Source organism: Schistocerca piceifrons, chromosome 1 (genome assembly GCF_021461385.2).
Source record: "Schistocerca piceifrons isolate TAMUIC-IGC-003096 chromosome 1, iqSchPice1.1, whole genome shotgun sequence".
In the NCBI taxonomy this organism is placed as follows: Eukaryota; Metazoa; Arthropoda; class Insecta; order Orthoptera; family Acrididae; genus Schistocerca; species Schistocerca piceifrons.
In genome coordinates, this window is record NC_060138.1 from 122,921,394 (window position 1) to 122,948,826 (window position 27,433).

The 27,433-nt window shown below is 44.0% G+C and overlaps 1 non-coding gene across 1 annotated transcript; it reads right to left on the bottom strand.

Moving 5' to 3' along the window:
* Positions 1-4,375: 4,375 nt before the first annotated feature.
* Positions 4,376-4,450, bottom strand: Trnat-ugu. The gene has a single exon. It is a non-coding gene; the product is annotated as a tRNA-Thr (tRNA).
* Positions 4,451-27,433: the final 22,983 nt, after the last annotated feature.

Here is a 27,433-nt window from a genome sequence, read left to right on the forward strand (position 1 = left end):
TTGATAGTACTGTTAGCGAACATTATGATTATTAAGCTAATATGTCTGTTTTCTGCCCTACTCTACATACCTGTACTGTACCCTGTTGCAGGTGGACGAAATGCTGTTCAGGCAGAACGACTGTACAGAAGACGATTCCCTGATAAGCCATCGCCTTCGCGCCGGATGTTTGGTCGTCTCACATCTCAAACGGGAAGCTTGAATCCAAGACCTAGGCATCATCCTAGAACACGCACAGATGAACGTGCTGAAGTTGCTGTGCTCGCTACCATAGCTGTGAATCCTCAGATCAGCACACGTCAAATTGAACGTGAAGTTGGTGTGTCGAAATCAGGTGCACAGCGTATTCATAAACGTCATAAATTTCATCCTTACCATGTTCATTTACACCAGGATCTTCATGGAAATGACTTCCGTAATAGGGCAACATTTTGTCGGTGGGCTCAGCAAAAACTTCTAATTCAAATTTTTTTGCAGATGTTCTCTACCGACGAGGCATCATTCTCCAACAAAGGAATTGTCAATATGAGGAATATGCATTATTAGTCCGCAGACAATCCAAAATGGCTCCGTCAGGTAGAGCATCAACGTCCGTGGAAAGTTAATGTTTGGTGTGGGATTATTGGAGATACCATTATCGGACCTTTCTTTATAAATGGCATCCAAAATGGCAGACAATACTCCAGATTTATACGACACAATCTTCCTGTTCTCTTGGACACCGTACCTCTGAACCGGAGAATGGTCATGTGGTATCAGCATGACGGATGCGCTGCACATAACGCCTTACGAGCACGACGACTTCTAACCGTAAGTTCCCTGGTAGGTGGATTGGACGAGGTGGCCCAGTTAGGTGGCCTGCCCGATCTCCGGACATTACACCGCAGGATTATTTTCTTTGGGGAGCAGTGAAGGATGCTGTTTACCTACATGAACCAACAACACCAGAGGACATGAAGCAACGCATTATTGATGCTTGTACAGCCATCAAAGAGGAAACAGTAGCACGAAGTAGGGCATCCTTCTTCCGCAGAGTGACGCTATGTATGCAAGCCAATGGGCATCACTTTGAGCGTGAGATGTGAACGCTATGTTTAGTATGTAGTGCTGGTATCACAGTGGAAGTTTCTACAAAGGGCCATTTTACCCAGTGATGTTAAGAAACATTTGTTTGCAACAATTTGTCATTTAACGCATTAGATAAACATAACATTGATAATTATGTGATAATAAAACTAATTGGTTAAACATGTTTACATTCATCTTCTATGTCCTACGTGAACTTCCCAAATCAAAACATTTTTACCTAAACAACGGTAAAACTTTTAGTCCACTTGCTCGTTTCTCTAAAACCATCAACATGAATTTTACTATTACGAGTGAATGATTAATTGTCACTTGCGCTAGATCTACAGTAAAGTAAAGTTTTAACGTTGAACGGCATTACCTTTTTAGTAACGGATTAACGATAAGCGAAGTTAACTTTGTGACTAACGTTGCGGTACACAGATATGTTACAGAACCGCATCACCCCTAGCCTATGGGATAAATACCTGCTGGAATGTACGACGTTAATGCAGGAGGGCAGCAGACCGTATTATTCGTTCCGGACCTCTTGATAAGTATGGAAGTGTGATTACGCATGTCAATCACATCGCGATTACGGGCAGCATGGGGTTCACGCCTGAGCCTCAGGACGTGCGCTAGCAGCGCATGTCGGGTGTTTCAAGCGTCAACTTCGCGTCTTAATATCTCGTGATGTAATGGGAATATTGCGATGCAATCAACGCCATTGTGAATGTGCTTTGTCATGCTATGGATTGCTGAAGAAAAAATTTAGGAGGTCCATTTAAAAAAATAAGTTTGTGTTAAAAAACACATATGCTTTCGTTTTAAAATGTTTCCAAATATGTACATTCATGGGCCCCAGCCCTACATTGATACCGGTGAAAGTCGTTTTCCAATAGCTGTTATTGTTCCGGAGATATTTTGGGTGGACAAGATAGCTGGGACACCATATATATATATATATATATATATATATATATATATATATATATATATAATGTGTGTGTGTGTGTGTGTGTGTGTGTGTGTGTGTGTGCGGGCACGCGTAAGAGAGAGAAACACTTTATGTGTACGTTTCTTTTTTTATGTATGTGTGTGTGTGTAGGGGGGGGGGGGGGGCGGTGGCAGGGGAGAGTCGGTGGTTATTCAGGCGAGTTGTAGAGTTGAATATGAATGTAATAGCTGTCAGAGAGTGGTTGAAAGTTTTGGTGTTCAGCTGACTCGATTTTTGGTTTAAATGTTTGTGGAGGGGTTCAAGGGCCAGTGGGTGGAAAGGGGATGTATTATTATTATTATTATTATTATTATTATTATAATCCTCTATTGGAGTGTTACTTAATTATTTTATCTATTAGTGTAAAAATGGGTTGTGTGACGTGTATTTGAACTTTGAACAGGATTTTCTTTCCTGCTTTCGTTTTCTGTGTGTGGTAATTTTCTCTCAAGGTTAAGGTCAGTTCACACAGGCCGTCACGCCACGTCCTGTCCCGTAAAAACATTCTGCGGTGCATTTCAGATCGCGGCATCCACATTGGTCGTCCCATCCCATGTCATGGCGCAGTCAAGGTTTCTTGGCAAGAAAGATTGGACGGCTGACGTCATCCGTCCGTTATTGATCACGCCACGCCCAAGCGCATTTCCTCCCGATATACTGCCATGTGCAGATATCCGTATTTGGTTTAGTTCTGGTATTAGTGGTTAATATCAGTTGTTTTTTGTTCGTTATTTGTTACAAAACTGTTTCGTTTCGTTATTTTCTCATTTGTTAAAATTTATAGTAAACGACGAAAGGTTAATTGAAGCAGTGAAACAGCAGTCTGGATTGTATGACATGAGCGTACAAAATTACTTGCCCTCGACTACGTTTAGCCGGCCGGTGTGGCCGTGCGCTTCTAGGCACTTCAGTCTGGAACCGCGTGACCGCTACGGTCGCAGGTTCGAATCCTGCCTCGGGCATGGATGTGTGTGATGTGCTTAGCTTAGTTCGGTTTAAGTAGTTATAAGTTCTAGGGGACTGATGACCACAGATGTTAAGTTCCATAGTGCTCAGAGCCATTTGAACCATTTGACTACGTTGATAATGTGGGTTTTTATACATCCCGGTACGGTATTTAATATTTTACAATGAAATGCATGCAACATGGCTGTGACTTGAAGTGAGAAAAGTACTGTGGATAGAATCAGATTGATTAGTACGTGAAATTTATTTGTATATTGTCAAGCATTCGTAGTGTATCGTAAAGAAATGGCCTGAAACCTTTAGACACTGCAAGTTATTTGTTTAAATATGTGTTTGTGAAAGGCTTATTTATTGTTAAGTAGCTCTCTGAATTAGGAATGAAACAGTTTTGCAGTCATCAGTGGTCAATACATGTGTTTTCACTAGCTAACCCCAGTGCAAATAAGGAATTTGAACTATTAAAAGCCAAACACAAGACTTAAAGAAAACCCATAAACCTTGAAGGGAAAGGTATTGAGGGAGATTTGACTATTGCACAAAAATTTGCAGTGGACTGTCAATGAAAATTAAGCTTAAACAAACCACTTTTCACGGGACGTGATGGCAGCTCGTAACACTGCGTTTCTTTCAGTAATTATGGCTGCAATTTGACATAACAAATAAAAAAAAACTTACTTTCTAAAATGTAAAATGAAGTTTCCTTTTCCTCGAGCTTCTTGTAAAGTGTGTGTGAAATACACTTTCCGTACCGCGTGATGATATTTTTTGGACCCACAGTTTTTTATTGTGTTGTTCTGCGCTTCTGTCTTCCTTCTCAGATGTACAAGCTATCCCTGCAAGCTGAAAACCATTAGAGTTCAATAAATCTCATTTTCGTACAAATGTGGACTCAAATATCCACATATGTAAGATAGCACGTTGTGCATGTGCACTTCACGTATAGAAACAGTTTAAAATCAACTTGCAAATATCGCAGTTACCACGAAGAAAACAGTTTAGGATAGCGATGGGAGTTGAGATCACGAGGACGTGCCGTGGCGTGACGGCCAGTCTGAATACACCTTCATGTGACGGTGCTGGACGGATCGTGTGAAGTCGTCTTTAGGAGGTATTTTTTATTGTTGATTCTAGTTATTTTCATGTCTTCTTCTCTGGAGATTACTTTGTGTCTGTGTTCTCTTAGTTGTTTCCAGGCTCTCATGTATTATATGAAGATAGTAACTATTTCGAAAGAACAGATACCAATGATGACCATGCACCTTGTCTAGAAAGAAATGATAATTATCGAAACCCTCAGCTGCCAACAGGTGTTGTTGATATACCTCAGTGGGAACAGCTGAAAATGTGTGCCCCGACCAGGATTCGAACCCGGGATCTCCAGCTTACATGGCAGATGCTCTGCCCATCTGAGCCATCGAGGGCACAGAGGAGAGTGCGACCGCAGGGACTTATCCCTTGCATGCTTCCCGCGAGAGCCACATTCCTAACTGTCCACAACCTACATTCGTAATGTTCCATTAACCTTCTTCTGTGCGAATGCGCACTCTTTGCCCTAACTCTTACGGGAATCGTCACCTTAGTTGGCGCGAGTAACGAGTGAATGGGCAAATATCCTTTAGGAACATTACGAATGTAGGTTGTGGACAGTTGGGAATGTGGGATAAGTCCCTGCAGTGGCGCAATCCTCCGTGCCCTCGGGGGCTCAGCTGGGGGTCCGCCCCTATAGCTGTGTCAGCGTGGCGGATTGCCGTCCTACGGGCCCGGGTTCGATTCCCGGCTGGGTTGGAGACTTTCTCCGCTCAGGGACTGGGTGTTGTGTTGTCTTCATTATCATTTCATCCCCATCCGTCGCGTAGGTCTCCCAATGTGGCGTTGAATGTAATAAGACCTGTACCAGGGCGGCCGGACCTACCCCGCAAGGGGCCTCCCGGCCAATGACGCCAAACGCTCATTTCCATCCGGGTCTGGTTCCTTCCCCCTTTTAATCTTAGTGAGCATGGCTTCGTCTCGAGATTTCGCTGAAACAACCGATTTTCAGTCATATCGATATTTTTCAACATCACTTTTACGTGAATGTTAAAACTGCTCAAAATATCGGGTTTCTGAAATACTCGATTTTCGTTTCTGCCGGCGCGGTAGTTCAGCGTGTTCGGTCAGAGAGCTGGTTGGCCTCTGTAATAAAAAACTGAGTGGAAGGATCAACAAACGAACTTTAACAGATGCCGTGCGACGTCCGCAACGACAAAACCCAACGATCAACAGCGAAAAAAAAAAAGGAAGATTAATAGAGCATCTGCCATGTAAGCAGGAGATCCCGGGTTCGAGTCCCGGTAGGGGCACACATTTTCAGCTGTCCCCATTGAGGTATATCAACAACACCTGTTGGCAGCTGAGGGTTTCGATTAATTATCATTTCTTTCTAGAGAAGCTGCATGGTTATCATTGGTATCTGTTTTTCCGGACAGTTACTATCTTCATATAGTTAAAGGCTACCCGGCCATTGACCTCCTTCTGTGCGAATGCGCACGCTTTGCCCAAACTCTTACGGGAATTGTTACCCTAGTAATGAGTGAATGGGCAAATATCCTTTAGGAACAGGTTCATGAACCTTAACAAATATTTTTATAAACCACATTGAACAAAGTATTTTCACGAAAACAACATTACACTGGTTCGGGTATATGGACCACATCTCCTGCTTAATAGATGAAACACAAATAAAAATTGAAAAATTACATTCTGACTTCAGTAAGGTATCTGAAAATATATAGTCAACAACTGAAAGTGAAGAGACAAACCAAATTAACTTTCTGGTTATAAAAATAAAAAAAACAATAAGCATATGTTTGAAAATTACAGTAAGCCCACAACAACTGACATTATAATTCCCCAATCCTCAAACCACCCACACTCACAAAGGCAAGCAGCACTTCGACATGTGCTCCATAGATTCAACACAGTGGCCCTCAGAAAAAAACACCTACCAAAATAACTTGACATAACAATGTAGATACACAAAAACAAAGGTTACTGTAGTTAAAATAGTCACAAAGCTAAACAACAAAATTATAAGTAAAGTAAAAGCAGGAAACACAAAACCACAGACAACAGCACAACAGAAACAATCACAATCGCAAACACTCAGTACCATAACAACTACACAGAATAATCAGGAAAATATAAGAGAAAATACATGATGATGCACAATAACATACAAAAACCAATCCATGAACAAAATCACAACGTTTTCAAAAGACTGGGCGTAAACACAGCACACACAACAGATAATACTATCAAAAAATAACCCCAAGACTGACAAAAGACATAGACATACACCAGAAAGCAGGTATATTTCAATTAAAGTGTAACACTTGTGATGGCAGATACACAGAAAAAAAAACACGCAGAACATTTGATAGCAGATAGAAAGAAAACATGAGAGCATGGAAGTATGGGACCATCCACTCACATTTCCAGAATACCTAAGAGATCACAATCACAGACCGATGTAAACAAACCAATCAGGATGAGACATAAAGTGAATACACAGTAGTTACGACTTTAAGTCTGAGTGTTCGGTAAAATATCTACAATTAGTGACAAATGACTTCTAGTGCTCCATAGCAATTAAGGCAAACAGTATGAAAATTGTGAATAATAAAGTTCATAGTATAAAATGAGCTCGTATTTCGTAAGTGAAGTTATTGTGCGACCTCTGTCGTGTGACCAGATGACAGGAACGCAGATGCCAATCAGGAACGCGAATAACTGTAAGTGTTCACTTATTTACGTAAAAACTAGACGTGAGCTGTTTTATAATCTGAAAATATGGCAAATCGAAACAAGACTGCATTATTCTAGATTCCACTGAAGTCACCTGAAAGTAAAAAAGCGAAACGCGTCTCGAAGAAATAAATTACACTGATGTCCAAAATTGAAGCAACAAACTGCGCTTCCCCCGTCCTGTATTCACGATATAATCACACAAACTGTCGACGAATGTCGTTACTATCGTGTCCTGCACGGCACCTCTCAAGCGGGATAGTGTCTGCAGGGTAGTTCCACAGTCACTGTGTAGACAGTCACAGGCGGTGCAATATGGCTCAGAGAAGACGCCTACAGACTCTCTGCTATGGAGGATGTTAGGAAGAACAGAAGCAAGACAGTCGCGAACTGATGTGGCCCGATGGCTTAATGTGAATCGTTCTGTTGTTTCTCGGATGAGACGACAGTTTATAAAGACCGAAACTCTATCCCGGAGACCAGGACAGGGCCGACCACGTTTGATATCAGAAAGGGTGGACCGTCATATGGCTGTAAGTGCACGACGGTACCGCCTTACTACTGCACTGCAACTGGCATCTGACCTCGCAGCATCCTCTGGACGTGTTGTATCGAGGCAAACGGTGTACGGAAGGCTTCATCGCAGTGGCCTTTATTGTTGGAGACCTGCTGTCTGTTTACCTCTGGCGTGTCTTCACAGAAGGTAACGCCTAGAGTGGAGCCGTCAACATGCCCCCTGGACGGTCGAATGGCGGGCCAATCATCTTTTCACAAATGAGACCCGATCTGGTCTGGATAGTGATTCTCGACGGATTCGCATCTGGAGTGCACGACAACGTGATTTCGGGACCCAAACATTGTGGAAAGAGACCGACATCGAGGAGGAACTATAATGATGTAGGCAGGGATTATGTTGAGCACTCTATTCCTCTTCATGAAATTGTACGGGTGAATCAGCAAGATTTAACTGATGTCAGGTACCATGATCTTGGGATCTCATGCGCGGATGTTGTGGGGTGCTGTGGGCCTAGACTTTGTATTGATGACGATAATGCTCGACCTCACAGTGCACACGTCGCTGATGTTTTCTTGGAAACAGAAGTGAGCCATGCTGCGGCTCGCGTCGGCGTCGTTGCTAGGTTGGCATCGTTTAGTTGGTATAGTTAGGGTTGTCTCTTCTTGTGTTCATTGGCGCCACTCCGTTTGCAAGCGTTATCTGTCTGCTAGTGGCAGCAGCTGCGGTTATCGATATCTAGTAACGGTAGTTCTATCTTTGGGGCGACGTTGTGGTGTTTCCGTATTGGGTGAGTTGGCAGTGCGGTTGGGGACGGATGAGCAGCCAGGTCCGCGCAGCGCGGGAACACGCCGGGACCACTGGCAGCACGCATGCACTGCCGGGTGGAAGGGCTGTAGTCGCAAGGGGTACAACCTCGTTTTCAACCGGACCCAGGAAGTTTAAGTTGAGTAGACCTTAATTCAAGCAGTGAAACCTCCACCATTGTGCGATCTCGACATTTGCTTGCGTGTTGCTGTTCTCAGTGTCGCCGAAACGAAGAGCAGCGTTTGGGGAAGGCGAACCTAATTAGCCTTCCTCCACTTCTTATTATTAATTGTTGCATTATATATGTTATTATTTGTGAAGTTCAGCCAGTGGTATTTTTCCTGCCTAGTGGCCGCTAATGCCCCAGTTACCTGCCCCAGAGCTTAGTGTATGTTACGGCTGTGTACTTTTCCTCACTTTGCCGCTGCTATCTGCTGTCCGGTAAGGCGTGTAGTTCGACAGCTTCCTTGATTTGTGGACCAAGTGGTGGTTTTCTTTTTTTTCCTAATCTGGTAGTAGTGGTTCCTTTCTGCTTCCGGATGCTCTAAACACCAGAGTCTGAAGACGTAGTGCTGACCGCCGGTTCCGGCTTGGATGTGTTATTCCATTGTTGCATTAGTCATCAGACGTTAGGCAGATTCGGCTAATGATTATTGGTGATGTGTTCAAACTGCCACTAGTCTGAGTTACCATCTCGTGAAGTGAATGCAGTTCTTGGCTGTCTCATCGCTTGCGAAGTTTTGAGGGACTTTCCCAGGTCGAACCTTGGTGCAACGTCTGTGCCCCCCCCCCCTCCCCTCCCCCTTGATTTGGTCAGATTTGATGATTTTCTTTTAAATTTAATAACTGTAATTTCAAGTTTGATGATGTTTAACTTGTTCTTAAAGGATTGCTAGTCAGGCCTTCAGCAGTGAAACAGTTTTTAAATGATTACTATTGGAGCCTTCAGGCGAGAAGCAGTTTGAATTTGTTGTCATTAAGGCCTTCAGCCATGGGTGTTATTTGTCTTAAGAATTTTAATTAGACAATTGTATTCTAGCAGTGAGATTTTAATGATTGTTCTTTTAAACATATTTTAATAACTGTAATTGCAGGTTGAAGTAGTTTAACTGGTTCTTAAGATTGCTATTCAGGCCTTCAACCGTGAAACAGTTTTTAAATTATCACTATTGGGGCCTTCAGCCGTGGAACACTTCTTAATTTATTGTCACCTTTTATTTGTTGTTGTTTCCAAATAAAGTGTACGTGATTGAAAAATAAACTAACCAACAGTAATTGATTACGGCCCCGTTCACAATCGCAACCCAATCCTGCCTTCCTTGGTACCAGGTCTCAGGAAGATATTGCATGCATGGCGTGGCCTGCTCGCTCTCCCGATTTGAATCCCATAGAGCAACTATGGGATGCACTACGAAGACGAGTTGCATCACGTCAGTATCCACCAACCACTCTCCAAACCTTTGAGGAGCTCTGTAGGAAGAATGGGCTTTATTGCCTCAACATGAGATTGATGGCATCATTCACAGCACGTCCCGTCGTTGTCAGGCCTATATTGGTGCCAGGGGTGGTCACACCACAGCACATTAACCAATTGTCAGAGTGTGTGTGCAAACCTGTTAAGTTGGCAAAAACGAAGAACATTTTTGTCTACCGTTATGTATGTCCGCCCCGATAGCTGAGAGGCGCCGGCACGGTAGCTCAGCGTGTTCAGCCAGAGGGTTAGCTGCCCTCTGTAATAAAATAACTGAGTTCATCGCTCAACAACGAACCTTAACGGGTGTCTTACGACGTCCTCTCTGAGCAGATACAACGCACGAAAGCGAACATTTCTGCAGGATCTGACCATCATTTTGCAGGACAATGCTCAAGCACTTACAGTCCAAGCTGTTACTGATTTGTTTGACTGATGGGCTGCTAAGTGCTATACCACCTACTCGCTCCCCTGACTTAAGCCCTCGTAAGTTCAACTCGATTTCCAAACTGTAGGGAACACTTCACAGCATTCGCTTCAAAACTGCTATAAATTCGTCGCGCAATAAATCGCGCCGCTCGAACTGTCAACACAACTGGGAGTGCTAAGAGTATCATAAGACTTCTACAGCGCTGGCAACGGGTTATACACAATGCTGGTGACTACTTTGAAGGTCAGTAAAACTTTGAAACATATATCTATTTTGTACGAGCTGTAAATAAATAGTTGCCACTATTAAATTTCCAACCCTCGTATATACAACCGCTCGCTCACAGAAAGATCCGTACCTAAAGACTGGAAAACTGCCCAGGTCACACTAATACCCAAAAAGGGAAGTAGGAGTAAACCGTTGAATTACAGGCCCATATCACTAACGTCGATTTGCAATAGGGTTTTGGAACATATACTGTATTCGAACATTATGAAGTACCTCGAAGGAAACGATTTATTGACACATAGTCAGCACAGATTCAGAAAATATCATTCTTGCGAAACACAGCTACCTGTTTATACTCATGAAGTAATGAGTGTTATCGACAGGGGATGTCAAATTGATTCCATATTTTTAGATTTCCAGAAGGCTTTCGACACCGTTCCTCACAAGCGTCTTTTAATCAAACTGCGTGCCTATGGAATATCGCCTCAGTTGGGCGACAGATTCGTTATTTCCTGTCAGAAAGGTCACAGTTTGTAGTAACAGAAGGAAAGCCATCGAGTAAAACAGAAGTAATATACGGCGTTCCCCAAAGAAGTGTTATAGGCCCTCTGTTGTTCCTGATCTATATTAACGGTATAGGAGACAATCTTAGTAGCCTTCTTAGATTGTTTGCAGATGATGCTGTCATTTACCTTCTTGAGAAGTCATCAGATGACCAAAACGAATTGAAAAATGATTTAGATAAGATATCTTTATGGTGCGAAAAGTGGCAATTGACCCAGAATAAAGAAAAGTGGAAGTTATTCACATGAGTACTAAAAGAAATCCGCTAAATTTCGATTACGCGATAAGTCACACAAATCTTAGGCTGTCAATTCAACTAAATACTTAGGGATTACAATTACAAATAAATTAAATTGGAACGAGCACATAGATAATGTTGTCCTATTCTGGAGTACTGCCGTGCGGTGTGGGGTCCGCATCACGTGGGACTGACGCATGACATCGAAAAAGTTCAAAGAAGGGCGCCTCGTCTTGCATTATTGCCAAATAGGGGAGATAGTGCCACAGACATGACACGTGGAGTGTCAATCATTAAAACAAAGGCGTTTTTCGTTGCCACGGGATGTTCTCATGAAATTTCAATCACCAGTTTCCTCCTCCGATTGCGAAAATATTCTGTTGACACCTACATAGGGAGAAATGATCGTCACGATAAAGTAAGAGAAATCAGGGCTCGCATAGAAAAATTTAAGTGCTCGTTTTTCCCGTGCGCTGTTCGAGAGTGGAACGATAGAGAGACAGCTTGAAGGTGGTTCATTGAATCCTCTGCCAGGCACTTTATTGTGAATAGCAGAGTAATCACGTAGATGTAGATGCAGATATTACTGTAGCAAGCCGCTACTGATAGACGTTATCATTGATTGACAGCGAGAGATAATACTAAATTATATCTTTGCTTTGTGGATGTATTCTCCAATTCCCGTAAAATTTTAGTACCGTTGACTCTGATTGAGTGTACATACGATTATTCGTTGAAGCTTTAAAAGAGGAACAATTACAATAAGCAACTGATCTATATGATGTATTCATCAGTTATATACTAAAGTTATCGTTTCTGGTGCCTACGTTGTTGAGAAAGTGTTTAGTTGTGTTGTCAGAGCACACAGAGTAAGCTTCACTAAGGTTGCTGTTATTGGTAAAGTAAATACATCATTCCTGTTCACCGTAGACACTCGCAAATAGTGGTTTTATAATGGTGATTGACACTTGCTTTGGTGGTAGTTTATCTTCCGAACCTAGTGAACACTGATGGTCACGTTGTTGTAATTAACATACAGATAGCTATCGCTGACCCAATTATACCACTAAAAGCGTTATTGTGTCCATTCTCTTGTACATAATGATGTCGTAGCGAGCTGTAGTGTGATTTATAGTGGGAGAAACTGATTATCAAATCTTACGTGACGTCGTTGTGTTAGCACAGACGATTATTACAAAGTCACACAGATTACTTCTTTGAGTGTAAGCAAGGTATTGTCAGTACAACTTATTGTAGCATTACGAGAGTGAATTACATTGTCCGGCGTTGCTTTTCACCTACGTATTGCAGTGCTGTTAGAGTCTGTTCATACAGTGTATCACCTACGAGTTAGTAGCATCTAAAAAATGGGCACAGTACAACTTACAAATGATCCGGTATCTGGATTACCACCTACGACTCATTAAGGAAAGTCTGCTACCGGAATCCAATAGTGCACAGAGCGGCTCATAATTGGCAGATGCACACACAGATGGTTATGGGTCACCCCTTTTTCTTTTTTACATGCACTCAACAACGTGATATAGGTGCCATACCAGCCCTGTCTATGGCGTCAGCTGTCGAAACCCTTTTTCTGTTGCCCTCGTTCTGCGAGCAAAATGCCCCTGCCTACCTTGGGAGAACCTCACCTTACTTGTGTAAACCGTGCCCAAGGTAGGTTTGGCGTAAGACTGAGATGACGCTTTCTTACAGCCTCTCCTTTGATCGGCTTGTTTAACCCCCTCCACAAGAGTGACTAAGTTATCGAAGTCACGACAGGTAGTCGGCCTCTCGACAGACAGGACACTGGAACGATCCTGCGGCTTAATCCCTTGCCGAACAGTGGCAACAATCTCGTGCTCGGCAGACTCTAGATAAAAAGTCCACGGCTGCCGTGCATGCTTCATGAGTATGCTCAGCTAGGTTCTAGTAATCATGTTGGAAACGGGAAATGTATTGATTAACGTGCTCGCTCTTAATCCTGGTAGATAGGCGCTCCCTTGGAACGCGGGCGGGCAGTTCCCTTCAATAGCCCTTCCTCTTTAAAATCTCACTGACCATTTCAGACAAGGACCCTTGACACAAAGTGTACATCAACAGGAAAACGGTTTCCCACGACATTTTAAAACGTTAAGTTGTTCTTCTATTGTAACAGTAAACCACAAAAATTTAACCCTGTTGAGTATCGATAGCAAGACGTTCTATCCCGCGCAACACAGTCAAGAAAGGATTAGGTGATTTAGCAAAACTGGACTGTGGATTCTCTATACTGCCACTTCCGGGCCCCAGAGAAACAATTCCGTTTTCGTTAACCACCGGATGATGCAATTCACTAACCCCTGATCACACTCCCACTCTAAGGCACTCAAACTAATTTGAAAATTATCACTCTATTATGGACTTTATTAGCCTCAGGTCTGAACTGGGAATCCGTGACTGCGGAAGCCAGGTTACAGCCCTTCGCAACCAGTGCCTAAAATGCGCCTGCATGCGGTACAGCTGAGCGCACGATGGGGCACTGAACCGAAGGACCTTTAAGCACTGCTCTCTTTCTGATAGGGAAGCGACGCAGTGCTCCATGGCCACGCCCACCTGACCAATACGCTCCACCGTCACCTGCGTCGGAGCCCTCACAGTTGCGCCAATAGCTCTGCGACGTCCCCATCCTCTGTCAGTCCTCCAGCTTTATTCTCGTATCTCAACTGGTCACTACAAAGGCAGCCCCAAAACCAAAAAACAACTAACTGTTCTTAGCCAGATGCAATACTAGTCTTACTAGTGTTAATGCAGAAACAACCACACTCTAGCTACCAGAATGACACGCACCACTGCCATAAGGTTGCCTAGGAGTGGAAGGACCAGGAACAATCAGGATTGCTCATCATTCGTATCAAGATTTTTACTAGCGCTTCTTAGGAAAAGCAACTTTACCGATTGGGTCAATACGACCTTGACTTATTAAGTCAAAACCATCCAATTAGATAAACAATTTAAAAACAATAACCGTTGTTGTTGTTGTAGTCTTCAGTCCAGAGACTGATTTGATGCAGCTCTCCATGATACTCTATCCTGTGCAAGCTTCTTCATTTCCCAGTACCTACTGCAACCTACATCCTTCTGAATCTGCTTAGTGTATTCATCTCTTGGTCTCCCTCTACAATTTTCACCATCCACGCTTCCCTCCAATACTAAATTGGTGATTCCTTGATGCCGCAGAACGTGTCCTACTAACCGACCCCTTCTTCTAGTCAACTTGTGCCACAAATTTCTCTTCTCCTCAATTCTATTCAATACCACCTCATTCGTTATATGATCTACCCATCTAATCTTCAACATTTTTCTGTAGCACCACATTTCGAAAGCTTCTATTTTCTTCTTGTCTAAACCATTTATCGTCCATGTTTCACAGCCATACATGGCTACATTCCATACAAATACTTTCAGAAACGACTTCCTGACACTTAAATCTATACTCTCTTCTTCAGAAACGCATTTATTGCCATTGCTACTCTACATTTTATATGCTCTCTACTTCGACAATCATTAGTTATCTTGCTCCTCAAATAGCAGAACTCATCTACTACTTTAAGTGTCTCATTTCCTAATCTAATTCTCTTAGCATCACCTGATTTAATTAGACTACGCTCCATTATCTTCGTTTTACTTTTGTTGATGCCCATCTTATATCCGCCTTTGAAGACACTGTCCATTCCGTTCAACTGCTCTTCCAAGTCTTTTGCTGTCTCTGACAGAATTACAATGTCAAAGATTTTATTTCTTCTCCATGGATTTTAATTCCTACTCCAAGTTTTTATTTTGTTTCCTTTACTGCTTGCTCAATATACATATCGAATAAAATCGGGGATAGGCTACAACCCTGTCTCACTCCCTTCCCAACCGCTGCTTCCCTTTCATGCCCCTCGATTGTTATGACTGCCATCTTGTTCTTGTACAAATTGTAAATAGCCTGTTGCTCCCTGTATTTGGCCCCTGCCACCTTCTGAATTTGAAAGAGAGTATTCCAGTCAACCTTCTCAAAAGCTTTCTCTACGTCTACAAATGCTATAAACGTAGATTTGCCTTTTCTTAACCTATCTTCTAGGATAAGTCGTAGTGTCAGTATTGCCTCACGTGTTCCAATATTTCTACGGAATCCGAACTGACCTCGGGGAAGATCAGTTCGGATTCCGCAGAAATGTTGGAACGCGTGAGGCAAATTTCGATGCCAAATCAGCCTGCTAAAGCGCCTGAGGTTATGCAACCTCTTCAACATCCCTTGGATGCGGTTTGCGAATGCTACACGCCTTGTACCACTGCACAGAAAGAATGTAGGCGTGTCGCATTATGGGTGACATTACGGGATCTTGAAAAAATGATCCTTTAATTTTAATTCTGCTGCGCAGTATACATGTGGTTACATATAAATGGTATTCTACCTGCAGCCCAGTAAAAGATGATGGTGTCCAAATCTACGATGAGTAGTAACAATTGTAGCTCATTCCTAAAAGTGAAAGTTGGCCGCAGAACACATTGCTGTGAATTTATGTATTCGCTGTACAGATTAGTTGCTATTACTTCAACAAAAAAATCTGTCTTGAAATATGTAGAGTCAAAATAAATGCATACGATGTGGGGTTTTATTAGAGGAGATTAGTTTTTAACGCCCCGTCGACAACGTGGTCATTAGAGACGGAGCACAAGCTCGGGTTAGGGAATGATTGGGAAGGAAATCGGCCGTGCCCTTTCAAAGGAACCATCCCGGCATTTGCCTGAAAAGATTTAGGGAAATCACTGAAAACCTAAATCAGGATGCCCGGAGACGGGTTCGAACCATCGTCCTCCCGAATGCGAGTCCAGTGTGCTACCCACTGCGCCAGAATCAGAGTATCTAGCTCCCATGACATTCTTGATGTTGAAGCTCTTTTGTCTCTGTTTGCTTTAACAATAACATATGTTTTTGAGTGGGATCCGCCTTTAGCAAAACACAATTTTGTGTATTGTCCCAGACATGTTTCATTCAGTTGCAGTATCATCAGTGGGCTTTTCTATTGTAATGGCTATTAAACATAAGGAATGTTCTTTACTGTTTAAATATATATAAATAGTAGTTTCTAAATCGTAGTTATAGTTTCTTGAGGAGCACATGAAATTAAGTATTCATACCTTCTTACCACATGGTGTGGTTTTCCTGCTGTACTACGATTTTGTAGTGTCTGTTTTTCTTTACAGTTTGTCACCTGCAACTATACACAACTTAATGTAGGCAAAACATTTACGCAAAAATTACGATTTCTAAAGTGTTGCGGCTATGCCTGAGATTAATAATTTATGTGAAAGGCTGTTTGTGTGTGTGTGTGTGTATCTATTTACATTATGTTTCACTTACTGTTTCTTTTTTCGTCATCTTATTCCTTGTCAAGTTCAGTGTTTTGAGTTGTCACTGTCACTGTCCATCAGCTGTGATAACAAGATGGCGGACAGTGGAACAGTAGAGGTTGTGAAACAGTGTAAATAGACATACACACACACACACACACACACACACAACCTTTCACATAAATTATTAATCTCAGGCATAGCCACAACAGTCTAGAAATCGTAATTTTTGCGTAAATGTTTTGCCTACATTAAGTTGTATATAGTTGCAGGTGACAAACTGTAAAGAAATACAGACACTATAAAAACGTAATACAGCAGGAAAATCATACCATGTGGTAAGAAGGTATGAAAGCACAATTTTATGTGCTCCTCAAAAACCTGTAATTACGATTTGGAAACTAATATTTGTATGTATTTAAACGGTAAAGAACATTCCTTATGTTTAACAGCCATAACAATAAAAAAACCACTGATGATGCTGCAACTGCAGTGAAACATGTCTGGGACAAAAAACAAAATTGTGTTTTGCTAAAGGCGGACCCCACTCAGAAGCATATGTTATCTAGCTCCCATGTTTGTCCATCTGTCATGCTTAAACTTCACTCGACTTATATCACATTCTGATTCTGTAATACGTAGAGGCAGATGAAACCCTATTATGCGATTCGTTTCATAGTGGTTTCCAGGTAATGTATGTAGATGTAGACGAAGCATGATTTCTAAATCGATAGCTAATTAATTATATGTTTAATGGGAGAGATAATTACACTACTGGCCATTAAAATTGCTACACCAAGAAGAAATGCAGATGATGAACGTGTATTCATTGGACAAATATATTATACTAGAACTGACATGTGATTACATTTTCACGCAATTTGGGTGCATAGATCCTGAGAAATCAGTACCCAGAACAACCACCTCTGGCCGTAATAACGGCCTTCATACGCCTGGGCAATGAGTCAAGCAGAGATTGGATGCCGTGTACAGGTACAGGTGCCCATGCAGCTTCAGCACGATACCACAGTTCATCAAGAGTAGACACTGGCGTATTGTGACGAGCCAGTTGCTCGGCCACCATTAACCAGACGTTTTCAGTTGGTGAGAGATCTGGAGAATGTGCTGGCCAGGGCAGCAGTCGAACATTTTCTGTATCCAGAAAGGCCCGTATAGGAGTTGCAACATGCGGTCGTGCATTATCCTGCTGAAATGTAGGGTTTTGCAGGGATCGAATGAAGGGTAGAGCCACGGGTCGTAACATATCTGAAATGTAACGTCCACTGTACAAAGTTTCGTCAGTGCGAACAAGAGGTGACCGAGACGTGTAACCAATGGCACACCATACCATCACGCCGGGTGATACGCCAGTACGGCGATGACGAATATACGCTTCCAATGTGCGTTCACCGCGATGTCGCCAAACGCGGAAGCGACCATCATGATGCTGTAAACAGAACCTGGATTCATCCGAAAAAATGACGTTTTGCCAATCGTGCACCCAGGTTCGTCGTTGAGTACACCATCTCAGGCGCTCCTGTCTGTAATGCAGCGTCAAGCGTAACCGCAGCCATAGTCTCTGAGCTGACACTCCATGCTGCTGTGCAGATGGTTGTTGTCTTCCAAACGTCCCCATCTGTTGACTCAGGGATCGAGACGTGGCTGCACGAGCCGTTACAGCCATGCGGATAAGATGCCTGTCATCTTGACTGCTAGTGATACGAGGCCGTTGGGATCCAGCACGGCGTTCCGTAATACCCTCCTGAACCCACCGATTCCATATTCTGCTAACAGTCATTGGATCTCGACCAACGCGAGCAGGAATGTCGCGATACGATAAACCGCAATCGCGATAGGCTACAATCCGATATTTATCAAAGTCGGTACGCCTTTCTCCTCCTTACACGAGGCATCACAACAACGTTTCACCAGGCAATGCCGGTCAACTGCTGTTTGTGCATGAGAAATCGATTCGAACCGTTCCTCATGTCAGCACGTTGTAGGTGTCGCCACCGGCGCGAACCTTGTGTGAATGCTCTGGTTAACTAATCATCTTCTTCCTGTCGGTTAAATTTCACGTCTGTAGCACGTCATCTTCCTGGTGTAGCAATTTTAATGGCCAGTAGTGTAGGAATTTTAAAACAAACTGGATGTGTATCGCAGCAATGTGTTCTGCGGCGCGGCGGCCGTTAGTCCGGTAAGCTGTCTAGTCTGCAATGCACAGGGGACGCGACGTGGCCCGGGGCTCCCAGCGACCGACAGCCCGGCGGTGGGCAGGTCACGGCCACCCGTGACGTCACACGGGCGCACTGCCCCAATGGCTGCGGCAGCGAAGCGGCGCGGACTGGCGCGTACGTAGACCCCGCACTCCAGGCTGCACCTAGAAATAGGATTCAACAGTGCAGTAGCAGCAATACTTGATGACGTAAATGGAAATGTTTATGATCACATTATTTTGTGACCTGGTGTTTTTCCCCCGTTGTTGGTGTAATTTTGCTATGTAAGCGAGTAATTTAACATTAGCTTCACGGCGTTAGTTATTATTTAACAATTTTGTACCTGAGTTCCTCGTTTTACAGATCCATTGCGTTTTTGACTCGCATCCATCTGTCAAGGCTTTGGCAGAAACAAGAGCAGAGCTGTTACTGTAGTTAATGTCTTACAGTTGGTCTATCGTTCCAACTACATGTAGCCAGGGGCGGTTAATGTTAGTTTTAAATTAAACTTTTCTCCATTATTCCACTCTCTCTTAACTGCATCAAACTGAACCACCCCATCTGCCCGATGCGATAGTTCCGTAGAACACGAACGTCACGTAAGGCAGCAATCGGTTTCAAGAACAAAACATATAAAACCCATGAAACCTGGTAGTCAAGGGAAGGCAGGATTCGGTTACGATTGTGGACGGAACCGTAATGAATAATGAGCGTATGGCATTGGTGGCCGGGAGACCCCTCGCGGGGCGGTTCGGCCGCCGCTCCACAAGTTCTTTAACGCCGCTACGGCGACTTGCGAGTGAATGAGGATGAAATGATGATGAAAGACACACAACACCTAGTCATCTCGAAGTCATCTCGAGGCAGAGAAAATCCCTGACCCCGCCAGGAATCGAACCCGGGACCCCGTGCGCGGGAAGCGAGAACGCTACCGCAAGACCACTTTTTTTTATTGTTCTCATTTTGTTCGATTTTGTTCGTTCCATTTGTTCGGTGCGGATGTCCCATGACATCCGTTCAAATTCAGTGTTGAGCCGTCGACTCAGTTTTTTATTACAGAGGGTAGAGAACCCTCTGACCAAGCACGCTGAGCTACCGTGCCGGCTATAAAGAAAGTAAACTTTTCACTCGAGGGAAGACTTGAACCAAGCATCCACGAGCCGCAGACGACGGAGCCGTAATCGGTTACTATTGGTCGCATTTTACAGTTACACGCAATTTATTTTAAACCAGTAATTCCAGGCTCAACAATAAATAAAAATACCACACGTTATTAATGAAGGAACTGTGTAAATAATGGTGTTTTCAGCCGGCCGCTGTGGCCGAGCGTTTCTAGGCGCTTCAGTCCGGAACCGCACTGCTGCTACGGTCGCAGGTTCGAATCCTGCCTCGGGCATGGATGTGTGTGATGTCCTTGGGTTAGTTAGGTTTACGTAGTTCTAAGTCTAGGGGACTGAGGACCTCATATGTTAAGTACCATAGTGCTTAGAGCCATTTGAACCATTTGAAGTGTTTTCAATGAGTTACAATTTGGCAAATCACCATTAAATACAGATACAGCAGATAATGTTTTAAAAGCAAGCCATTGTGATCTGGGCAGAAGGCCTTACACGCCAGGAATGGCAATAAATTAAGAATGGTTTTTAAACTCTCTGAAACTTACAAATTACAGGTATTGAAATATTAAACGTAAGTCGCCAAGAAACACAGCAGAAGGCATCAGACGCCAGAAATGGTAGTGAATAAGGATTTAAAGACTTGCTGCGTAAATACAAATACCAAATTAGAATTTTAAGGCAAGTGACTACAATCACGGCTGAAGGCCGTACACGTCAGAACGGCAGTAATATAAAAAAATTCAGAAACCTGCAGTAAAACAGCAAATACAATAGCAAAGGTTAATTAAAAAACAAGCAACTGGTCACCAAACAGGTGAAATAAGATGGTGGTAAACTTTGTAACACAACCCTCAACATCCACTGAACACTACACTGCTAGATTTATTCCAGAAGGCGACCAGATCAACTAACTAGACATATATAACCTTTAATGTAGGCATTACCAGGTATTGTAATAAATAATACAATAATAAAACACAAGGACCAGTGCATAAGTTCCTTAAAGGGTAATGAGGTAGATTATACCCGCAGAAGGCGTGGGCTGAAGGAGCGTTACACTGAACTACTGGCCATCAGACCTCCTTTTAGCCCACATGTCTTACAAGAACCAAGGAGCCAGAGATTGTGCTTCAGGAATCGACCTCTGAGAAGGTCCGGCAACAAACACTTTCGCGAGCTATGGGATAGGCAGCCAAGAGTTGTATTCACTTTATAAGATGGTAGCTCAGACTAGTGGCAGTCTAACGAATGACTAATGATAATCTTGCTGAAGCTACCTGACTTCCGATAACCCAAATGCAACGAAGGAACAATACGCCAAAGCCAGAACCGGCGGTCTGCACTACGTCCCCAGAAAACTGTGTTTAGAGCGCCCGGAACGATAAAGGAATCACTACCATCAGAGTAGAAGAATCACCAAGCGGGCTACAATCAAGAAAGCTGTCAATACTACACGCCTTAGCGGACTACATCGGCAAGGCGAGGAAACGTACACTGCCGTTACATACACTAAACCCCAGGGCAGGCAACTGGGGCGTTAACGGCCACCAGGCAAGAAAAATTACCGCTGGTTGAACTTAACAAATTGTCACAAGTTGAACGCAGTAAATAGTAATAAGAAGTCGAGAAAAGCTAATCAGATCCGCCTTCCCCAAGCACTCCAATCGGTGCTCTTCGCCTTGGCGACACTGCGAGCAGCAACACGAACCCAAGTCACTGGAGAATCGCGAGACATCACAATGGTGGAGGTTTCTCTGCTTGGATTGAAATGCACTCATCTTAAGGCTTGCTGGATCCGGTTTACGACGAGGTCGTGCATGACCACAGCCATTCCATTCGGCAGTCCATGCGTGCCGCCAGCAATCCCGGCGTGTTGACGCTCTGCGCAGACTTGGCTCCTCCTGAATCCCCAACCGAACTGACCCACTCGCACGACCCGGAAAAACAACGACATCGCCCCAAAGATAGAGCAACAGTTACTACATATCGATAACCGCCGCTGTTGCCACTGGCGGACAGGGAACGCTTGCGAAAGCAAGTGGCGTCAGTCAACACGAGAAGACAAACAACCGCAACCACGCCAACTAAACGATACCGTCTGGTCTCCAACAGAGGGCGGAAACCTACAAACAGCACCAATGCGTGCCGCAGCACGGCTCAATCCAGTTTTGTAATTTCTCCAAAATAACTTTAGTAAAACCTCGGTAATTTGAAGTAACTGTAACAGATCAGAGCTCGAATTTGGGAAAACTCGAATTACACGGAGAGTAACACTCTTAGCGACCTTTTATTTGAAAACAGGTTTAGAATTTGATGTTCACAGCATTGTTACAGTAGACAAAGTTATTTCATGGGTTAATGTATAACTTGCAGTTGGTTTTAGAATAACGATCTAATAGAAACACACATTGTTATATTGCTAGAGAAGGCCGAAATGCACGCTATAAGCTCACGCAGGATGGCGTGAGGTCTGAAACAGGATACGTAATGAATGCTATAAAGAAAAGTACGTAGCTTCTGGAATACTTAACTTTAATCCATCATTTGTATACATCGTTCTTGATGAGGAATGCTTCATACGATAACTATCAATTGCTATGGCGCCTTGCTAGGTCGAAGCCATTGACTTAGCTGAAGGCTATTCTATCTTCTATGCAAATAAACGAGGCTTCGTCAGTGTTGCATCGCTAGCTAAGTCGTCCGTACAACTGGGGCGAGTGCTAGTAAGTCTCTCTAGACCTGCCGTGTGGCGGCGTTCGGTCTGCAATTACTGACAGTGGCGACATGCGGGTCCGTCGTATACTACCGGACCGCGGCCGATTTAAAGGCTACCACCTAGCAAGTGTGGTGTCTGGCGGTGACACCACACACATAACGTGTATATATTACATACATGTATTACAAAAAATAATGCACAACTGTCACTAATGTACACATTTTATTTTCGGAGAAAAGTCAGTAGTTTTGTTCATTTTGTGGACGTCCACAGTAGCACTGTCGGGCACTTCATATTGATCGCCTTGCTTCAACCACAGTTACACTTCATTGTTTGGATTTTCACACCTAGTAAGATGTCGAACGAAATCTAACAAGTGTAATAACCGTTCATTTTGCTTTTATTCTGAGTGTAATTGTTACTTGTATTTTTTTTCGTTCTCATTATTTTTCTCTAATTTTCCAGACTTTTTTACTGTTTCTGATTTGAAATGCTTCCACGCTTCTTAGCCCTGTAGACAACAGCTTTCAAATTAATTATTTTTCAGGGCAGCTCTAACGACTGGGGCTCATTTTCTGCAGAGTGATACAGTTCTTCTCCAGAGAAACAAACTTCTTCTCTTCTATTTTGAAGAGTGACCGCCCATATTGCCGAAAAATGGAAGGAACAATAGTAAATGCATAACATGACCCGACTACACACAAACACACACAGCACTGAGCCTGAGGAGACAGTGTATGACTGGCGGCGGTTGATGCAACAATAACGGCTAAAGCGGGCACGATTTGCCAACAATTTATGCGCGCGCATCTCTGTCTCTGATAACACTCACTACTTGCGTATATCAATAGTATCCGTGATACTCTGCAGCTTATTTTTAACTTAGTAATCATCGTTCATCCACTTCGGACTAAACAGAGGGTCAGATTGCTGGGCTTCGATTTCTTTTAGTTTAGTCTTCGGTCTTCTGACTGGTCTGACGACCCGCGATGAATTCCTGGCTTGTGCTAACCTTTTCAACTCAGAGTATGAGTTGCGATCTACGTTGTCATTTATTTGGTGGATCTATCCCAATCTCTGTCTTCCTCTAAAGTTATTACCCTCTACAGGTCCCTCTAGTACAATGGAAGTTATTCCGTGGTGCCTTAATAGACGTCCTGTCATTTTCTCCCTTCTTGTCGGTGTTTTCATGTACACTGACGGAAAAAATCGGAACATTAATTAATGTAGAATAATAAAATTTTGGACTACTTTGGTCTAGGCAACATATTTAAGTGATTAACATTGCAAGATCACAGGTCAACGCAAGCGTGAGACAAGCCATTGCAAATTTGCAAATGTGTTACTTAATAACCGATGTTGTCACTAGAATGTTGAATGTGAGCATGCAAACGTGTAAGCATTGTCTTGTACAGGTGCCGAATGTCATTTTGTGCCATGGAGTTCCATGCCTGTTGCACTTGGACGGTCAAAGCAGGGACGGTTAATGCTGTTCGTGGATGACATCTACATCTACATCTACATTTATACTCCGAAAGCCACCCAACGGTGTGTGGCGGAGGGCACTTTACGTGCCACTGTCATTACCTCCCTTTCTGGTTCCAGTCGCGCATGGTTCACGGGAAGAACGACTGCCGGAAAGCCTCCGTACGCGCTCGAATCTCTCTAATTTTACATTCGTGATCTCCTCGGGAGGTATAAGTAGGGGGAAGCAATATATTCGATACCTCATCCAGAAACGCACCCTCTCGAGACGTGGACAGCAAGCTATACCGTGATGCAGAGCTCCTGTCTTGCAGAGTCTGCCACTTGAGTTTGCTAAACATCTCCGTAACGCTATCACGCTTACCAAATAACCCTGTGACGAAACGCGCCGCTCTTCTTTGGATCTTCTCTATCTCCTCTGTCAACCCGACCTGGTACGGATCGCTCACTGATGAGCAATACTCAAGTTTAGGTCGAACTAGTGTTTTGTAAGCCACCTCCATTGCTGGTGGACTACATTTTCTAAGGACTCTCCCAATGAATCTCAACCTGGTATCCGCCTTACCAACAATTAATTTTATATAATCATTCCACTTCAAATCGTTCCGCACGCATACTCCCAGATATTTTACAGAAGTAACTGCTACCAGTGTTTGTTCCGCTATCATATAATCATACAATAAAGGATCCTTCTTTCTATGTGTTCGCAATACGTTACATTTGTCTATGTTAAGGGTCAGTTGCCACTCCCTGCACCAAGTGCCTATCCGCTGCAGATCTTCCTGCATTTCGCTACAATTTTCTAATGCTGCAACTTCTCTGTATACTACAGCATCATCCGCGAAAAGCCGCATGGAACTTCCGACACTATCTACACTGGGGTTATCGTCTGATAGTGTCCCATATGTGCTCGATTGCAGGCAGATCTGGTGATCGAGCAGACCAAGGCAACATGGTGGCTGTTTGCAGAGCAGAGCATGCTAAGTTACAACAGCGGTATGTGGACGAGCGTTGTCCTGTTCGAAAACACTGCCTGGAATGCTGTTCATGTTTGACTGCACAGCAGGTCGAATCATCAGACTGAAGTACAAATTTGCACTCAGGGTACGTGGGATAACAACAAGAGTACTCCTGCTGTCATACGAAATCGCACCTAAGACCATAGCTCCAGGTGTAGGCCAGTGTGTGTAGCACGCAGACAGATTTGTTGCTAGCTCTCAACTGACATCCTTCTGATGTAACTCTTCAGGCTTTCCCGGCGAGATCTTGACATGTGGAATAATCGGGTCTACTGCCGGATGTTTGTGTCGCTCTGGCACAATATTTCGGCCACGTAACTCGTTGCCTTCTTCAGGTGCTACCTGAGACTGCCGTATTGGAGGATGTTGTCCAGTATTTATGCCCAGCGGGCGCTGGGTGCTCTCTTTGCCGTCCGCGCCCACCTGGCGCTGCTTGTAATGTGTTGTCTCTTCCCTGGTGTTCTCTCAGACACCTGGCCATCACTGACATCGAGGCAGAACCAGCTTCCATTAGAAAACGCAACAGACCTCCACGCTACCCTCCAATGAACTCTCGTTTGACTCCATTGACATCGCAGATGGTGGTGACGTGGGGTCAGTGGAACGCAAGAATAGGACGTCTGGCTCGAAGCTGTTCTTCAAATAACTAGTTTGTAACAGTTCGTTGTGTCACTGTGGTGTCAACTGCTACTCGAATTGTTGTTGCAGATCCACTACGATGCGCCAGAGCCATACACCAAACACGACGGTCTTCCCTCTCGGAAGTGCCACGTGGCCGTCCGGAGCGGTCTTCTTGCGACCGTACATTCTCGTGACCACAGCTGCCAACAATCATGTAAAGCGGCACAGTCCTGCCAAGTCTTTCTGCAATATCGCAGAAGGTACATTAAGTTTCTCGTAATTCTGAGCCGTGGTAAAAGTTGTTGTTTTGAAGAGCGCGCCGCAGCGCGTTCTGTGAAGCAGCCGCCCTCCGTTTCTGGCGGTGGCGCTGCTGTGGCAATCGCAGCTTTGGTGTCTCCCTCTGGTAGAAAATTGGAAAGGTTGTCTGTTCACGTGTATTTAAGGGGAGCTATAAGCTCGCGAGTGACAGTCGGTCAGTCGGAGTGAGGCTGGGTCAGTCTCGCGTCACCAGTTGCTGGTCTGTCTCTCGTTCGCATTTGTGCGGCAGTTAGTGTCTGTCTGTCGTCGGAGTGCAAGTATGTCTGGATCAAACTTTAAAGCCAGAAAATGGGAGTCTTGCCACTCCGCCAGTAACAGAACTCAGCTGGTGGTCGCCAGGTCACGGCTGAGCTCCTGCATCTGAGTCTGCGCGTTAGGCCGCCACTCTGCTCGAGTTGCTCGGGCAGCGGTCATTGGCGGTTGGATCGGTCGGTTGGTCGGTCGCGCACTGGGACACGAGATGACTTGTCCGTCTTTAGCGTTGGCGCATGTGAGGTCCCCACGTGAGTCCAGAGGGCCGCGCCGTGTAGAAAGGGGTAGTGGCTTCGCGGTCGACACGAGAGCAACAGTAGTCAAACCACGATATCGGGCTAGCCGGTGATAGCTGCGACGCCGTGAGACGGGAGATCGGCGCGCCTTCCTGCGTCCGTTGAAGCGGCTGGCCGGGGGTGCTGCGCCAGGTCTTCGCCCGAAATCGCTGGTTTATCAGAAGTTAAGTCATTGGATATATGTTTTTTTTTCTTTACTTGTTAAATTCTACTTGTTTTCTTGGTGAGGTCACCAGCCGCTTTGTTTTGGGGTCGTCCCACCATTCTTCTCCGTTTGCCCACCGGCGGGAAGGTGGTTATTTATGAATTGGGTGGTCCGTTTTCCCTTGTGAGTTGGGGTGGGTAACAGCAATCTGCGGTTCGGGTTGTTCAGTAATCCCCCTGTCAATCTGCCATACGTTAATAGCTGCCTCTGTCATGTTTATCGGATTTGGTGTTAACGAATATATTGCTTAAGGTGTTAAGGCCGAATTCCTGAAATATGTTTTTATCTTGCCTATCATCTTGCAAGGTGGTATATGTGTAATGTAGAGCATGTTGGTACATTTTATGTAAAACTGCATTTCATGGATTTTATTTAAGTGGTCATTTTAGTATATAAAGTTGCCGCCCTTCTACTGTAAGAGTTCTTTTAAAAATAAGTTGCACTTTCGGTGGCAAATAATTTTTTATGTGAGTGTTTTCTACCATTTCCATCCCTCTTTCGGGGTGCATAGTTTATGTGTTTGTGTGAGTTGTTAAATCTTTTAGTTTAAAGTAATCTGGTGTGTTGCAGATTTGCACCAGTGTAGTCTTTCAGAGATTGTTGTGAGCGGTCGTGACTACGGCCGTGTTAAAAGATAGCGGCAAGGTTCTCAGCCCGAAAGCTCATACTGTCGACAAAAAAAAAAAAAAAAAAGAAGAGACTACCCTTGGTCGGGGATGCCCTTTTTGCCGGTACTACTCTGCTTTTT